Source organism: Rattus norvegicus, chromosome X (assembly GCF_021556685.1).
Source record: "Rattus norvegicus strain SHRSP/BbbUtx chromosome X, alternate assembly SHRSP_T2T, whole genome shotgun sequence".
NCBI classification, from domain to species: domain Eukaryota; kingdom Metazoa; phylum Chordata; class Mammalia; order Rodentia; family Muridae; genus Rattus; species Rattus norvegicus.
In genome coordinates this window covers 27549099-27567500 of record NC_141554.1, presented here as the reverse complement: position 1 = coordinate 27567500, position 18402 = coordinate 27549099, and the positions used below count along the sequence as shown (strand labels likewise).

Here is an 18402-nt window from a genome sequence, read left to right as displayed (position 1 = left end):
TAGCAAAGGCTTGCCTAGTGTACAGGGGAATCTCTATGTCTTCTGAGAACAGGGACTGTTCTATGCTACCTGATCTCATGTCTTTACCCTTCCCCTTTCAGCCAACTGTTAGTAAAAACTGCTTCATGTCCTCCAATGATTGCTGCCACTCCCTTCCTATCCATGTTTTCTGTCCTTTCTATCAATCCAATAGCACTAGACATACTGTGCTTTCTCCTCAGATGCACACTGATATATTAGCACACACACACTAACAGTGCTTCTTCTCAAAACCATCAATGTTTAAGTAGCGATGGTTTTGTATTTCACTACTAATTCACAGTATCTTAATAGGCATGTGCCTGCATAGTGACTACTGCTGTGACAGCATTGTACTCTTGCGGATCCAGTCTGGTGCTCTGAGCACAAGTGTAAGAGAGGAAAACTGATACCTCAACCCAACAAAAACTATCTCCTTTTGAACACTGCAAACATTTGCACATCAAAACATAAGAAACAGGAAAATGCAATGTCTTCTCTCAGTAATGCCCCCTATGGGAGTACCTTAAAATTCCAAAGAATTCATGAGACTAATTATAAATATGTTCAAAGAAATCAATGAGGATACAAAATCCCATCTGAATTCTGAAAGGGGGAAAACAGCTGAATGGACGAAGGAAGACAGTACAAAATATTGAAATGGAATTCACTATTGATACGGAAAGACTAAAGAAACCCCAAACTGAATTACTGGGAATTAAAAATTGAGTAAGGCAAATTAAAAGCTCAGTGTCAAGCCCCACCAACAGAATGAACCCTGAGGAAGACACAATATTAGGGCTTTAGGACAAAGGAGAAGAATACTAACATTCAATCGATAACAAAGATAAGAATTTATAAGCAGAGACAAGCCTGGGAAACCAGAAGAGACTGCTCTCTGCACACACATCTCGGACGCCAGAGGAAAAAGCCAAAGACCATCTGGAACCCTGGTGCACTGAAGCTCCCGGAAGGGGCGGCACAGGTCTTCCTGGTTGCTGCCACTGCAGAGAGCCCGTGGGCAGCACCCCACGAGCGAACTTGAGCCTCGGGACCACAGGTAAGACCAAATTTTCTGCTGCAAGAAAGCTGCCTGGTGAGCTTGGGACACACGGAAGCAGAATTCCTCTAGGACCAGGCACGTTCTGTGTTTACCGGAAGTCCCACACCCGCGGATCCTGGCCTGCAGCAGCTCTCTGCTCCCAGACCCCGTGAGAGAGAGACCCAACCGCCAGGTCACGTGGGCACTCCTGAGGCTACAGAGCGGAAGAGACCACCAACACTGCTCACCCCTGCCCACATCCCTGGCCCAAGAGGAAACTGTATAAGGCCTCTGGGCTCCCGTGGGGGAGGGCCCAGGAGCGGCAGGACCCCTGCCTGAGACACCGCCGGAATCTGAAGGAAACAGACCGGATAAACAGCTCTCTGCACCCAAATCCCCTTCAGAGAGGCAGACAAGCCTGGGAAACCAGAAGAGACTGCTCTCTGCACACACATCTCGGACGCCAGAGGAAAAAGCCAAAGACCATCTGGAACCCTGGTGCACTGAAGCTCCCGGAAGGGGCGGCACAGGTCTTCCTGGTTGCTGCCACTGCAGAGAGCCCCTGGGCAGCACCCCACGAGCGAACTTGAGCCTCGGGACCACAGGTAAGACCAAATTTTCTGCTGCAAGAAAGCTGCCTGGTGAACTCAAGACACAGGCCCACAGGAACAGCTGAAGACCTGTAGAGAGGAAAAACTACATGCCCGAAAGCAGAACACTCTGTCCCCATAACTGGCTGAAAGAGAGGAAAACAGGTCTACAGCACTCCTGACACACAGGCTTATAGGACAGTCTAGCCACTGTCAGAAATAGCAGAACAAAGTAACACTAGAGATAATCTGATGGCGAGAGGCAAGCTCAGGAACCCAAGCAACAGAAACCAAGACTACATGGCACCATCGGAGCCCAATTCTCCCATCAAAACAAACATGGAATATCCAAACACACCAGAAAAGCAAGATCTAGTTTCAAAATCATTTTTGATCATGATGCTGGAGGACTTCAAGAAAGACGTGAAGAACTCCCTTAGAGAACAAGTAGAAGCCTACAGAGAGGAATCGCAAAAATGCCTGAAAGAATCGCAAAAATCCCTGAAAGAATTCCAGGAAAACATAAATAAACAAGTAGAAGCCCATAGAGAGGAGACACAAAAATCCCTGAAAGAATTCCAGGAAAACACAATCAAACAGTTGAAGGAATTAAAAATGGAAATAGAAGCAATCAAGAAAGAACACATGGAAACAACCCTGGATATAGAAAACCAAAAGAAGAGACAAGGAGCTGTAGATACAAGCTTCACCAACAGAATACAAGAGATGGAAGAGAGAATCTCAGGAGCAGAAGATTCCATAGAAATCATTGACTCAACTGTCAAAGATAATGTAAAGCGGAAAAAGCTACTGGTCCAAAACATACAGGAAATCCAGGACTCAATGAGAAGATCAAACCTAAGGATAATAGGTATAGAAGAGAGTGAAGACTCCCAGCTCAAAGGACCAGTAAATATCTTCAACAAAATCATAGAAGAAAACTTCCCTAACCTAAAAAAAGAGATACCCATAGACGTACAAGAAGCCTACAGAACTCCAAATAGATTGGACCAGAAAAGAAACACCTCCCGTCACATAATTGTCAAAACACCAAACGCACAAAATAAAGAAAGAATATTAAAAGCAGTAAGGGAAAAAGGTCAAGTAACATATAAAGGCAGACCTATCAGAATCACACCAGACTTCTCGCCAGAAACTATGAAGGCCAGAAGATCCTGGACTGATGTCATACAGACCCTAAGAGAACACAACTGCCAGCCCAGGTTACTGTATCCAGCAAAACTCTCAATTAACATTGATGGAGAAACCAAGATATTCCATGACAAAACCAAATTTACACAATATCTTTCTACAAATCCAGCACTACAAAGGATAATAAATGGTAAAGCCCAACATAAGGAGGCAAGCTATACCCTAGAAGAAGCAAGAAACTAATCGTCTTGGCAACAAAACAAAGAGAATGAAAGCACACAAACATAACCTCACATCCAAATATGAATATAACGGGAAGCAATAATCACTATTCCTTAATATCTCTCAATATCAATGGCCTCAACTCCCCAATAAAAAGACATAGATTAACAAACTGGATACGCAACGAGGACCCTGCATTCTGCTGCCTACAGGAAACACACCTCAGAGACAAAGACAGACAGACACTACCTCAGAGTGAAAGGCTGGAAAACAACTTTCCAAGCAAATGGTCAGAAGAAGCAAGCTGGAGTAGCCATTCTAATATCAAATAAAATCAATTTCCAACTAAAAGTCATCAAAAAAGATAAGGAAGGACACTTCATATTCATCAAAGGAAAAATCCACCAAGATGAACTCTCAATCCTAAATATCTATGCCCCAAATACAAGGGCACCTACATACGTAAAAGAAACCTTACTAAAGCTCAAAACACACATTGCACCTCACACAATAATAGTGGGAGATTTCAACACCCCACTCTCATCAATGGACAGATCATGGAAACAGAAATTAAACAGTGATGTCGACAGACTAAGAGAAGTCATGAGCCAAATGGACTTAACGGATATTTATAGAACATTCTATCCTAAAGCAAAAGGATATACCTTCTTCTCAGCTCCTCATGGTACTTTCTCCAAAATTGACCATATAATTGGTCAAAAAACGGGCCTCAACAGGTACAGAAAGGTAGAAATAATCCCATGCGTGCTATCGGACCACCACGGCCTAAAACTGGTCTTCAATAACAATAAGGGAAGAATGCCCACATATACGTGGAAATTGAACAATGCTCTACTCAATGATAACCTGGTCAAGGAAGAAATAAAGAAAGAAATTAAAAACTTTTTAGAATTTAATGAAAATGAAGGTACAACATACCCAAACTTATGGGACACAATGAAAGCTGTGCTAAGAGGAAAACTCATAGCGCTGAGTGCCTGCAGAAAGAAACAGGAAAGAGCATATGTCAGCAGCTTGACAGCACACCTAAAAGCTCTAGAACAAAAAGAAGCAAATACACCCAGGAGGAGTAGAAGGCAGGAAATAATCAAACTCAGAGCTGAAATCAACCAAGTAGAAACAAAAAGGACCATAGAAAGAATCAACAGAACCAAAAGTTGGTTCTTTGAGAAAATCAACAAGATAGATAAACCCTTAGCCAGACTAACGAGAGGACACAGAGAGTGCGTCCAAATTAACAAAATCAGAAACGAAAAGGGAGACATAACTACAGATTCAGAGGAAATTCAAAAAATCATCAGATCTTACTATAAAAACCTATATTCAACAAAACTTGAAAATCTTCAGGAAATGGACAATTTCCTAGACAGATACCAGGTATCGAAGTTAAATCAGGAACAGATAAACCAGTTAAACAACCCCATAACTCCTAAGGAAATAGAAGCAGTCATTAAAGGTCTCCCAACCAAAAAGAGCCCAGGTCCAGACGGGTTCAGTGCACAGTTCTATCAGACCTTCAAAGAAGACCTAATACCAATACTATCCAAACTATTCCACAAAATTGAAACAGATGGAGCCCTACCGAATTCCTTCTACGAAGCCACAATTACTCTTATACCTAAACCACACAAAGACACAACAAAGAAAGAGAACTTCAGACCAATTTCCCTTATGAATATCGACGCAAAAATACTCAATAAAATTCTGGCAAACCGAATTCAAGAGCACATCAAAACAATCATCCACCATGATCAAGTAGGCTTCATCCCAGGCATGCAGGGATGGATTAATATACGGAAAACAATCAACGTGATCCATTATATAAACAAACTGAAAGAACAGAACCACATGATCATTTCATTAGATGCTGAGAAAGCATTTGACAAAATTCAACACCCCTTCATGATAAAAGTCCTGGAAAGAATTGGAATTCAAGGCCCATACCTAAACATAGTAAAAGCCATATACTGCAAACCAGTTGCTAACATTAAACTAAATGGAGAGAAACTTGAAGCAATCCCACTAAAATCTGGGACTAGACAAGGCTGCCCACTCTCTCCCTACTTATTCAATATAGTTCTTGAAGTTCTAGCCAGAGCAATCAGACAACAAAAGGAGATCAAGGGGATACAGATCGGAAAAGAAGAGGTCAAAATATCACTATTTGCAGATGACATGATAGTATATTTAAGTGATCCCAAAAGTTCCACCAGAGAACTACTAAAGCTGATAAACAACTTCAGCAAAGTGGCTGGGTATAAAATTAAATCAAATAAATCAGTTCCCTTCCTCTATACAAAAGAGAAACAAGCCGAGAAAGAAATTAGGGAAACGACACCCTTCATAATAGACCCAAATAATATAAAGTACCTCGGTGTGACTTTAACCAAGCAAGTAAAAGATCTGTACAATAAGAACTTCAAGACGCTGAGGAAAGAAATTGAAGAAGACCTCAGAAGATGGAAAGATCTCCCATGCTCATGGATTGGCAGGATTAATATAGTACAAATGGCCATTTTACCAAAAGCAATCTACAGATTCAATGCAATCCCCATCAAAATACCAATCCAATTCTTCAAAGAGTTAGAACAATTTGCAAATTCATCTGGAATAACAAAAAACCCAGGATAGCTAAAGCTATCCTCAACAATAAAAGGACTTCAGGGGGAATCACTATCCCTGAACTCAAGCAGTATTACAGAGCAATAGTGATAAAAACTGCATGGTATTGGTACAGAGACAGACAGATAGACCAATGGAATAGAACTGAAGACCCAGAAATGAACCCACACACCTATGGTCACTTGATTTTTGACAAAGGAGCCAAAACCATCCAATGGAAAAAAGATAGCATTTTCAACAAATGGTGCTGGTTCAACTGGAGGGCAACATGTAGAAGAATGCAGATCGATCCATCCTTATCACCCTGTACAAAGCTTAAGTCCAAGTGGTTCAAGGACCTCCACATCAAACCAGACACACTCAAACTAATAGAAGAAAAACTAGGGAAGCATCTGGAACACATGGGCACTGGAAAAAATTTCCTGAACAAAACACCAATGGCTTATGCTCTAAGATCAAGAATCGACAAATGGGATCTCATAAAACTGCAAAGCTTCTGTAAGGCAAAGGACACTGTGGTTAGGACAAAACAGCAACCAACAGATTGGGAAAAGATCTTTACCAATCCCACAACAGATAGAGGCCTTATATCCAAAATATACAAAGAACTCAAGAAGTTAGACCGCAGGGAAACAAATAACCCTATTAAAAAATGGGGTTCAGAGCTAAACAAAGAATTCACAGCTGAGGAATGCCGAATGGCTGAGAAACACCTAAAGAAATGTTCAACATCTTTAGTCATAAGGGAAATGCAAATCAAAACAACCCTGAGATTTCACCTCACACCAGTGAGAATGGCTAAGATCAAAAACTCAGGTGACAGCAGATGCTGGCGAGGATGTGGAGAAAGAGCAACACTCCTCCATTGTTGGTGGGATTGCAGACTGGTACAACCATTCTGGAAATCAGTCTGGAGGTTCCTCAGAAAATTGGACATTGAACTGCCTGAGGATCCAGCTATACCTCTCTTGGGCATATACCCAAAAGATGCCTCAACATATAAAAGAGACACATGCTCCACTATGTTCATCGCAGCCTTATTTATAATAGCCAGAAACTGGAAAGAACCCAGATGCCCTTCAACAGAGGAATGGATACAGAAAATGTGGTACATCTACACAATGGAATATTACTCAGCTATCAAAAACAACGAGTTTATGAAATTCGTAGGCAAATGGTTGGAACTGGAAAATATCATCCTGAGTGAGATAACCCAATCACAGAAAGACATACATGGTATGCACTCATTGATAAGTGGCTATTAGCCCAAATGCTTGAATTACCCTAGATCCCTAGAACAAACAAAACTCAAGACGGATGATCAAAATGTGAATGCTTCACTCCTTCTTTAAATGAGGAAAAAGAATACCCTTGGCAGGGAAGGGAGAGGCAAAGATTAAAACAGAGACTGAAGGAACACCCATTCAGAGCCTGCCCCACATGTGGCCCATACATATACAGCCACCCAATTAGACAAGATGGATGAAGCAAAGAAGTGCAGGCCGACAGGAGCCGGATGTAGATCGCTCCTGAGAGACACAGCCAGAATACAGCAAATGCAGAGGCAAATGCCAGCAGCAAACCACTGAACTGAGAATAGGTCCCCCGTTGAAGGAATCAGAGAAAGAACTCGAAGAGCTTGAAGGGGCTCGAGACCCCAAAAAGTACAACAATGTCAAGCAACCAGAGCTTCCATGGACTAAGCCACTACCTAAAGACTATACATGGACTGACCCTGGACTCTGACCCCATAGGTAGCAATGAATATCCTAGTAAGAGCACCAGTGGAAGGGGAAGCCCTGGGTCCTGCTAAGACTGAACCCCCAGTGAACTAGACTATGGGGGAGGGCGGCAATGGGGGGAGGGCGGCAATGGGGGGAGGGTTGGGAGGGGAACACCCATAAGGGGAGGGGGGAGGGAGATGTTTGCCCGGAAACCGGGAAAGGGAATAACACTTGAAATGTATATAAGAAATACTCAAGTTAATAAAAAAAAAAGAATTTATAAGCAGAACACTGAAAGGCCACTACGGAGGGCTGGAGAGATGCCTTAGCAGTTAAGAATATTTGTTTCTCTTGTAGAATACCTGAGTTCGATTCTAAGCATCACAGTTGAGACTCACAACTTCTTTTAACTCTAGTTCCCGGTGATCCAATGTACTCTTCTAGACTCCTTGGGTACAAGGCATGCACATGGCGCATACACACATACATGTAAGCACACATACATATACATAAAGAATAATAAAATAGGGTTGGGGATTTAGCTCAGGGGTAGAGCGCTTGCCTAGCTAGCGCAAGGCCCTGGGTTCGGTCCCCAGCTCCGAAAAAAAAGAAAAGAAAAAAAAAAGCAAAGAACAATAAAATAAATCTTAAGAAAAAAAACCTACCCATTCTCATGCAAGCAGCTCTAACTAAACACAATGGGACACAAAAAAGACAAATTATTAGACATGTCTGAATAAAGAAGTGTCCCATTCAGGAGACAGAGTAGGATTGAGGAAGGATAGTAGGAGATAAAATGACTAGATTTATTACTTAATGAATGAAAAACTGTTAAAGAATGTAGAGATTATTATAAGAAATCACACAATACTCCTTTGACATGTAGAAATTTATGTTCTCATGTATCAGTCAATAATAAAGTTAATAATGAAGGATTAGAGAGATGGCTTAGAGGTTACAAGCATTCAGGTAGTGCACAGATATGTGAGCAGGCAAAACACCCATACATATAAAATTACATACAAGTAAAAATACTTTAAAAAAAAACAGTTACTATCCTGGTATAGAAGAACACACCTTTAATACTTGGACGCAGAGGCAAATGGATCCCTTCGAGGTTTAGGCTACCCTGATCTATCTACATAATGAGTTTCAGGTTAGCCAGAGCTATACAGAAACTTATCAGACAGTTGATATGAGGCATTGATCAGACCCCATCCTAAGGTTGTAGGGACAGCAGTGAATACCAATGACAAGAACACTGTTTTCATGGCAGTGGAAATACTAAGTGTGTTATAATAAGGTGAATTGTACCTGTGTGTCAGTGTGCCTGTGTGTCACTGTGTCTCTGTGCCTGTGTGCCTGTGTGCCAATTTGCCTGTGTGCCTGTGTGCATGTGTGCCTGTGTGCATGTGTGTCAGTGTGCCTGTGTGCATGTGTGTCAGTGCGCCTGTGTGTCTTTGTGCCTGTGTGCCTATGTGCGTGTGTATCAGTGTGCCTGTGAGCATGTGTGTCAGTGAGTCTTTGTGCCTGTGTGCATCTGTGTCAGTGTGCCTGTGTGCATGTGTGCATGTGTGTCAATGTGCCTGTGTGTGAGTGCACCTGTGTGCATGTGGGTCAGTGTGCCTGTGTGCATTTGTGTCAGTGTGCCTGTGTGCCTGTGTGCCTGTGTGTCAGTGCGCCTGTGTGCAAGTGTGTCAGTGTGCCTGTGTGCATTGGTGTCAGTGTGGCTGTGTGGCTGTGTGCCTGTGTGTCAGTGTGCCTGTGTGCCTGTGTGCATGTGTGCCTGTGTGTCTATGTGCCTGTGTGCCTGTGTGCATGTATGCCTATGTGCCTGTGTGCATGTGTGTCAGTGTGCCTGTGTGCAAGTATGAATGTGTGCCTGTGTCTGTGTGTCAGTGTGCCTGTCTGCCTTTGTGCCTGTGTGCCTGTGAGCCTGTGTGTCATTGTGCCTGTGTGCATGTATGCATGTGTATCAGTGAGCCTGTGTGCCTGTGGGCCTATGTGCCTATATGCCTGTGTGCATGTGTACCTGTGTGCCTGTGTGCGTGAGTCAGTGTGCGTGTGTGCATGTGTGCATGTGTGTCAGTGTGCCTGTCTGCCTTTGTGCCTGTGTATGTGTGTCATTGTGTGTGTGCATGTGTGTCTATGTGTCAGTGTGCCTGTGTGCCTGTGTGCATGTGTGCATGTGTCCTTGTGTGTTCGTGTCCTGTGTACATGTGTGTCAGTGTGTCTGTGTGCATGTGTGCCTGTGTGTCAGTGTGCTTCTGTACATGTGTGCATGTGTGCCTGTGTGCATGTGTGTCAGTGTGCCTCTGTACATGTGTGAATGTGTGACTGTGTGCATGTGTGCATGTGTCAGTGCGCCTGTCTGCCTTTGTGCCTGTGTGCCTTTGAGCCTGTGTGTCAGTGTACCTATATGCCTGGATGCATGTGTGCATGTGTGACTGTGTGCATGTGTGTCACTGTGCCTGTGGGCATGTGTCTCAGTGTGCCTGTGTGCATGTGTGTCAGTGCACCTATGTGCCTGTGTGCCTGTGTGACTGTGTGCATGTGTGCATGTGTGCCTGTGCGCATAGGTGTCTGTGTGCCTGTGAGAATGTGTGCCTGTTTGCATGTGTGCATGTGTGCCTCTGTGTCAGTGTGCCTATGTGCCTGTGTGCATGTGTGTCAGTGTGCATGGGTGCCTGTGTGTCTGTGTGCATGGGTGCTGGTGTGCCTGTGTCCCTATGTGGATGTGTGCCTGTGTGTCAGGGTGCCTGTGTGCCTGTGTGCATGTGTGCCAGTGCGCCTGTGTGCAAGTGTGTCAGTGTGTCTGTGTGCCTGTGTGCCTGTGTGCATGTGTGTCAATGCGCCTGTGTGCCTGTGTGCATGTGTGTCAGTGTGCCTGTGTGCATGTATGCATCTGTATCAGTGTGCCTGTGTGCCTGTGTGTCAGTGTGCCTATGTGCCTATGTGTGTGTGTGTGTCAGTGTGCCTGTGTGCATGTGTGTCAGTGTGCCTGTGTGCCTATGTGCGTGTGTGTCAGTGTGCCTGTGTGCATGTGTGTCAGTGTGCCTGTGTGTCAGTGTGCCTGTGTGCCTATGTGCATGTGTGTCAGTGTGCCTGTGTGCATGTGTGTCAGTGTGCCTGTGTGTAAGTTTGTTTTGTGCCTGTGTGCATGTGTGCATGTTTGCCTGTATGCCTGTGTGCATGTGTGCCTGTGTGCCTGTGTCCCTGTGTGTCAGTGTGTCTGTGTGCCTGTATCAGTGTTCCCATGTGCCTATGTGCATGTGTGTCAGTGTGCCTGTGTGCATGTGTGTTAGTGTGCCTGTGTGCATGTGTGTTAGTGTGCCTGTGTGCCTTTGTGTCAGTGTGCCTATGTCCCTGTGTCAGTGTGCCTTTGTCCCTGTGTGCATGTGTGCATGTTTGCCTGTATGCCTGTGTGCATGTGTGCCTGTGTGCATGTGTGTCAGTGTTCCTGTGTGCATGTGTGTCAGTGTGCCTGTGTGCATGTGTGTAAGTATGCCTGTGTGCATGTGTGTCAGTGTGCCTGTGTGCCTGTGTGCCTGTGTGTCAGTGTGTCTGTGTGCCTGTGTCAGTGTTCCCATGTACCTATGTGCATGTGTGTCAGTGTGCCTGTGTGCATGTGTGTTAGTGTGCCTGTGTGCCTTTGTGTCAGTGTGCCTATGTCCCTGTGTCAGTGTGCCTTTGTCCCTGTGTGTATGTGTGTTAGTGTGCCTGTGTGCATGTGTGTCAGTGTGTCTGTGTGTCTGTGTGTCAGTGTACCTGTGTGCCTATATGCATGTGTGTCAGTGTGCCTATGTTCATGCATCCTCATATAATTTTTAAATAATGAGAACTAAAAAGGCCTCATTGAGAAAGTGACATTTGACAAACTTTTTTAATGAGCAAACAGTTGTGTAAGCAAAAAGACAGTCCAAGTAGAGAGAATCTTAAGTATGAAGCATGTAAGGGGCTAGGAAGTGCTGGGGTTGTTAGGCTATGAGAAGGATTAAGTGACAGCAAGAGTCATTATAAGACTTTAAATAGAAAAGTGACATGCTCTGAGTTCTCTTTTTTAAATTAGTATGTATTATCTGCATAAAAGAGTAGGTTTCATTATATTTTTATGTATAAATATTACAAAATGTGATCATAATTCACCTCTTCATTACCCTCTCAACCTCCCCATCTTAATTGTCTCCTTATTGGCCCCAAACAGTCTAGTCCCCTGTACTGGCTGGTTTTGCATGTCAATGTGACACAAGCTGGAGTTATCACAGAGAAAGGAGCCTTCCTTGAGGAAATGCCTCCATGAGATCCAGCTGTAAGGCATTTTTCAACTAGTGATCAAAGGGGAGGGTCCAGTCCATTGTGGGTGGTGCCATCCCTGGGCTGGTAGTCCTGGGTTCTATAATAAAGCAGGCTGAGCAAGCCAGGGGAAGTAAGCCAGTAAGTAATATCTCTCCATGGCTTCTTCATCAGCTCCTGCCTCCAAGGTCCTGTGTGAGTTCCAGTCCTGACTTCCTTTGGTAATGAACAGCAATGTGGAAGTGTAAGCTGAATAAACCCTTTCCTCCCCAACTTGCTTCTTTGTCATCATGTTTGTGCAGAAATAGAAATCGAAGACATCCCCCTACCCTATCAGTATTTTTCACAGAGACAAAATAAGACAAAATAGTGTTAAAGAACAAATTTTACATCCAAGGATATAGTTCAGAGGTAATTTCCTATTAAATCTAAAGCTCTGTGTTCGTTCCCCAGTACTGTCAATTTTTTTCAAAATCAAATTTGCATACATTGTGTGCGTTTCTGTCAAATACATTATGGCTATGTGTATGTATGTTTGGGAAGGGAGGCCAGGTGTGCAAGAATAGTCAGACTAGAGGTCACCCTGAAGTGCTGTTCCTTAGAAGTGGTTCATCTTGCTCATTTAAGACAGAGTCACTCACTGGGCTCCTGAACTAAGGCAATCCAGTTGGTCAACAAGCTTCAGGAATATGCTGTCTCCAGCTTCCTGGTATTAGGACTACAAGCACAAGCCATCTTGCCTGGCTTATATGGGGCTAGGGCTAGAATTCAGGTCCTCGTGCTTACACAGCAAGCAGTTGACCAACTGAGCTATCTCATCAGACTCAAGAAAAAATTCTATTCTGCACTTTCCTAAAACACTAAAATAGGGTGTTGCATAGTAATTATTTATAATATAAATGATATAATTATCACCAAGGTGATTTTGTTTCACCTTCAAAGTTCCTATAAACTAATTGATTATGGGCGCAAATATAACTAAACGGTAAAAGGACGGCAAATTAACTCTGCCTGACTAGTTAGTTAGATGGGCAGACATCAGTCTTCTCTTCCCTAAGGAGCTACTCGCTCCATCGATCTGTCTGATCTATATCTTTTTACTCTCAATTAATGGAATGTTACTATCCACTGGAGATATTCTCAGATATAATCCCCAAGATGATGCTTAATCAGCCAGCAAGGTATCACCTGATACGGAAAACTAGACATGTAATATTAGCCATCATCTGAGCTAAGATTGTAATAACCTTATATGGGCCATAACAGGGTTATGGTAAGGATCATAAAATGGGTGATTCACATATATATGGAAGTTGAACAATGCTCTACTCAATGATAACCTGGTCAAGGAAGAAATAAAGAAAGAAATTAAAGACTTTTTAGAATTTAATGAAAATGAAGGTACAACATATCCAAACTTATGGGACATAATGAAAGCTGTGCTAAGTGGAAAACTCATAGCTCTGAGTACCTGCAGAAAGAAGGAGAGAGCATATATCAGCAGCTTGACAGCACACCTAAAAACTCTAGAACAAAAAGAAGCAAACACACCCAGGAGGAATAGAAGGCAGGAAATAATCAAACTCAGAGCTGAAATCAACCAATTAGAAACAAAAAGAACTATACAAAGAATCAACAGAACCAAAAGCTGGTTCTTTGAGAAAATCAACAAGATAGGTAAACCCCTAGTCAGCCTAACCAGAGGACACAGAGAGTGTGTCCAAATTAACAAAATCAGAAATGAAAAGGGAGACATAACAACAGAGCCAGAGGAAATTCAAAAAAATCATCAGATCCTACTACAAAAGCCTACATTCAACAAAATTTGAAAATCTGCAGGAAATGGACAATTTCCTAGACAGATACCAAGTACCAAAGTTAAATCAGGAACAGATAAACCAGATAAACAACCTCATAACTCCTAAAGAAATAGAAGCAGTCATTAAAGGTCTCCCAACCAAAAAGAGCCCAGCTCCAGATGGGTTCAGTGCACAGTTCTATCAGACCTTCATAGAAGACCTAATACCAATACTATCCAAACTATTCCACAAAATTGAAACAGATGGAGCCCTACCGAATTCCTTCTACGAAGCCACAATTACTCTTATACCTAAACCACACAAAGACACAACAAAGAAAGAGAACTTTCGACCAATTTCCCTTATGAATACCGATGCAAAAATACTCAATAAAATTCTGGCAAACCGAATCCAAGAGCACATCAAAACAATCATCCACTATGATCAAAGTAGGCTTCATCCCAGGCATGCAGGGATGGTTTAATATATGGAAAACCATCAACGTAATCCACTATATAAACAAACTGAAAGATAAAAACCAAATGATCATTTCATTAGATGCTAAGAAGCATTTGACAAAATTTAATACCCCTTCATGATAAAAGTCCTGGAAAGAATAGGAATTCAAGGCCCATACCTAAACATAGTAAAAGCCATATACTGCAAACCAGTTGCTAACATTAAACTAAATGGAGAGAAACTTGAAGCAATCCCACTAAAATCAGGGACTAGACAAGGCTGCCCACTCTCTCCCTACTTATTCAATATAGTTCTTGAAGTTCTAGCCAGAGCAATCAGACAACAAAAGGAGATAAAAGGGATACAGATTGGAAAGGAAGAAGTCAAAATATCACTATTTGTAGATGATATGATAGTATATTTAAGTGATCGCAAACGTTCCACCAGAGAACTACTAAACCTGATAAACACCTACAGCAAAGTGGCTGGGTATAAAATTAACTCAAATAAATCAGTAGCCTTCCTCTACACAAAAGAGAAACAAGCTGAGAAAGAAATTAGGGAAACAACACCCTTCATAATAGTTCCAAATAATATAAAATACCTCAGTGTGACTTTAACCAAGCAAGTGAAAGATCTGTATGATAAGAACTTCAAGCCTCTGAAGAAAGAAATTGAAGAAGATCTCAGAAGATGGAAAGATCTCCCATGCTCATGGTTTGGCAGGATTAATATATTAAAAATGGCCATTTTACCAAAAGCAATCTACAGATTCAATGCAATCCCCATCAAAATACCAATCCAATTCTTCAGAGAGTTAGAACAATTTGCAAATTCATCTGGAATAATAAAAAACCTAGGATAGCTAAAACTATCCTCAGCAATAAAAGGACTTCTGGGGGAATCACTATCCCTGAACTCAAGCAGTATTACAGAGCAATAGTGATAAAAAAAAAACTGTATGGTATTGGTACAGGGACAGGCAAATAGACCAGTGTAACAGAATTGAAGACCCAAAATGAACCCACACACCTATGGTCACTTGATTTTTGACAAAGGAGCCAAAACCATCCAATGGAAAAAAGATAGCATTTTCAGCAAATGGTGCTGGTTCAACTGGAGGTCAGCATGTAGAAGAATGCAGATTGATCCATTCACCCTGTTCAAATCTTAAGTCCACGTGGATCAAGGACCTCCAAATCAAACCAGATACACTCAAACTAATAGAAGAAAAAGTGGGGAAGAGTCTCGAACACATGAGCACTTGAGAAATTTTCCTGAACAAAACACCAATGGCTTATGCTCTAAGATCAAAAATCAACAAATGGGATCTCATAAAAGTACAAAGCTTCTGTAAGGCAAAGGACACTATTGTTAGGACAAAACGACAACCAACAGATTGGGAAAAGATCTTTACCAATCCTACAGCTGATAGAAGGCTCATATCCAAAATATACAAAGAAATCAAGAAGTTAGACGGCAGGGAGACAAATAACCCTCCTAAAAAATGGGGTTCAGAGCTAAACAAAGAATTCACAGCTGAGGAATGCCATATGGCTGAGAAGCACCTAAAGAAATATTCAACATCTTTAGTCATAAGGGAAATGCTAATCAAAACATCCCTGACATTCTACCTCAAACCAGTCAGAATGGCTAAAATCAAAAACTCCGGCGACAGCAGATGCTGGCGAGGATGTGGAGAAAGAGGAACACTCCTCCATTGTTGGTGGGATTGCAGACTGGTACAACCATTCTGGAAATCAGTCTGGAGGTTCCTCAGAAAATTGGACATTGAACTACCTGAGGATCCAGCTATACCTCTCTTGGGCATGTACCCAAAAGATGCCCGAACATATAACAAAGACCCATGCTCCACTATGTCCACAGCAGCCTTATTTATAATAGCCAGAAGCTAGGAAGAACCCAGATGCCCTTCAACAGAGGAATGGATACAGAGAATGTGGTCCATCTACACAATGGAATACTACTCTTCTATCAAAAAGAATGACTTTATGAAATTCATAGGCAAATGGATGGAACTGGAAAATATTACCCTGAATGAGGTAACCCAATCACAGAAAAACACACAAGGTATGCACTCATTGATAAGTGGCTATTAGCCCAAATGCTCGAATTTACCCTAGATGCACAGAACATGTGAAAGTCAAGAAAGATGACCAAAATGCGAATGCTTCACTCCTTTAAAACGGGAACAAGTATACCCTTGTCAGGGAATAGGGAGGCAAAGATTAAAACAGAGACTGAAGGAACACCCATTCAGAGCCTGCCCCACAGGTGGCCCATACATATACAGCCATCCAATTAGACAGGATGGATGAAGCAAAGAAGTGCAGGCAGACAGGAGCCGGATGTAGATCGCTCCTGAGAGACACAGCCAGAATACAGCAAATACAGAGGGGAATGCCAGCAGCAAACCACTGAACTGAGAATAGGACCCCCGTTGAAGGAATCAGAGAAAGAACTGGAAGAGCTTGAAGGGGCTCGAGACCCCAAAAGTACAACAATGCCAAGCAACCAGAGCTTCCAGGGACTAAGCCACTACCCAAAGGCTATACATGGACTGACCCTGGACTCTAACCTCATAGGTAGCAATGAATATCCTAGTAAGATCATCAGTGGAAGGGGAAGCCCTGGGTCCTGCTAAGACTGAACCCCCAGTGAACTAGTCTATGGGGGGAGGGCGGCAATGGGGGGAGGGTTGGGAGGGGAACACCCATAAGGAAGGGGAGGGGGGAGGGGGATGTTTGCCCGGAAACCGGGAAAGGGAATAACACTCGAAATGTATATAAGAAATACTCAAGTTAAGAAAGATAAAAAAAAAGAAATGTAAATAAGAAATACCCAATTCAATAAAGATGGAAAAATAGGAATTAAAAAAAAAGAGTGGGGCAAGAGCAATAAGTCATAGAGTTTGCCTCAGCGTTTAAGAGCAGTGGCTGTTCTTACGGAGGACATAGATCCAGTCTCCAGCAGTCACAGGGAAGCATACAGACATCTGTAACTCTAGTCCCAAAGCATCCAATGCTGTCTTCTGGCTTCAACAGGCACTATGCACACATGCCGTACACAGACATACACACAGACAACACACCCATGTAGATAAAATAAATTTCAATTGAAAAATATACAAAAAAATTTAAAGGATCATACTTATACATCAAATAGGAAACAAGCAATGGAGAGAAAAAATGGAATGATGGCATAGAAAGGAAAATTGCTGAACTGATACCCTTAAGCTGGCTAGAGCAAATAGGACCTTTACAAATGGAAGAGTTTGCCTTAGATGCGATAAGTCATGGTCATCAGACACTAGTAGAACCCCAAAACACACAGATTAAAGTGGGGCAGTTGAAGAGGAAATGGAAGTTCCCCGAAATTCTCTCTCCATCACTTCCCCTTGCTCAGTGAAATAGGAAGTGAGAGCATGCAAAGTGGGTGGTCCAATAAGGAGAAAGGACTAGAGGCTGAAGGAAGAAAAAGGTGTAAGATAATTTTCTAGACATTGAAAAACAGGAGATCAATATCATCACCAGATGAGAAATGCTAAAGTGTGTCAGTTTTTCTCCAAGCTTCATGGCGTTAAAAATATTTTTTTTAATATTTGCTAAACAATTAGCAAAAATGATGACATCACTCAATTGACATACATGTCTGATCATTAGTGAGCTAGTCAGATGATTAGCAACTGTATTTCTACTTTTGTCAATTTTCTGATTCTATTCTTTATGCATTTTTTTGCCACTGGGGTATTAGTATTTTTCTTTGCCACTTTGTATGATTTCTCAAGTTATGGGTATTATCAGAACTAATTTTTATCTGCATGTAAAATACAGTTTTACTTTATTTTAAGATGAAAGTGTGAGCATAGTTCCACACTACCATGAATTATACAGTCAAGTTTCTCACATTTTGATATATCACAGGAGTCAGCATATACCGAGTGCGACAGAGGAGCCTTGCCTTGTGAAAACCACCTTCTTGATTGTGGTGTCTCCACTGCTAGTAAGTATTGCATGGGAAATATTGGAAATCTAATGAAGGAGGGCACCAATGAAGATGCCAAACTGCATTGAGAAAAACCCATGAGGCCTCAATCCTACACAAAGAACTACAGGCACCTAGTTCCGAAAGCTGGGAATGGGAAAGATGGCCCTTTCCAGGGAAAAGTATCCCAACTGGCTATCCAGTGCCAACGTGTCAGCCCTGGAAGCATATATACAAGTAACATTTATGAACTCATCGGGTTATATATAGGAAAATATATGTATATACAAATACATACATGCATGCAATAACAATTGATTTTTAAAGGGGACACCATAAATTTGAGGGACAGTGGGAAGGATATATGGGAGGGTTCGGAGAGAGGAAAGGGATGGGCAAAGTGCTGGAAACAAACAAAAAGTCTTTAGAAACAAAGATTTTTCAAAAATCAAATG

General features: G+C 42.2%; 1 protein-coding gene and 1 non-coding gene across 3 annotated transcripts in view; both read right to left on the bottom strand.

Moving 5' to 3' along the window:
- Positions 1–18402, bottom strand: part of Fam120c (family with sequence similarity 120 member C) — a 153226-nt gene that overhangs the window by 98931 nt on the left and 35893 nt on the right.
- LOC147998174 (U1 spliceosomal RNA) lies at positions 17813–17973 on the bottom strand. The gene has a single exon (XR_015647154.1). It is a non-coding gene; the product is annotated as a U1 spliceosomal RNA (small nuclear RNA).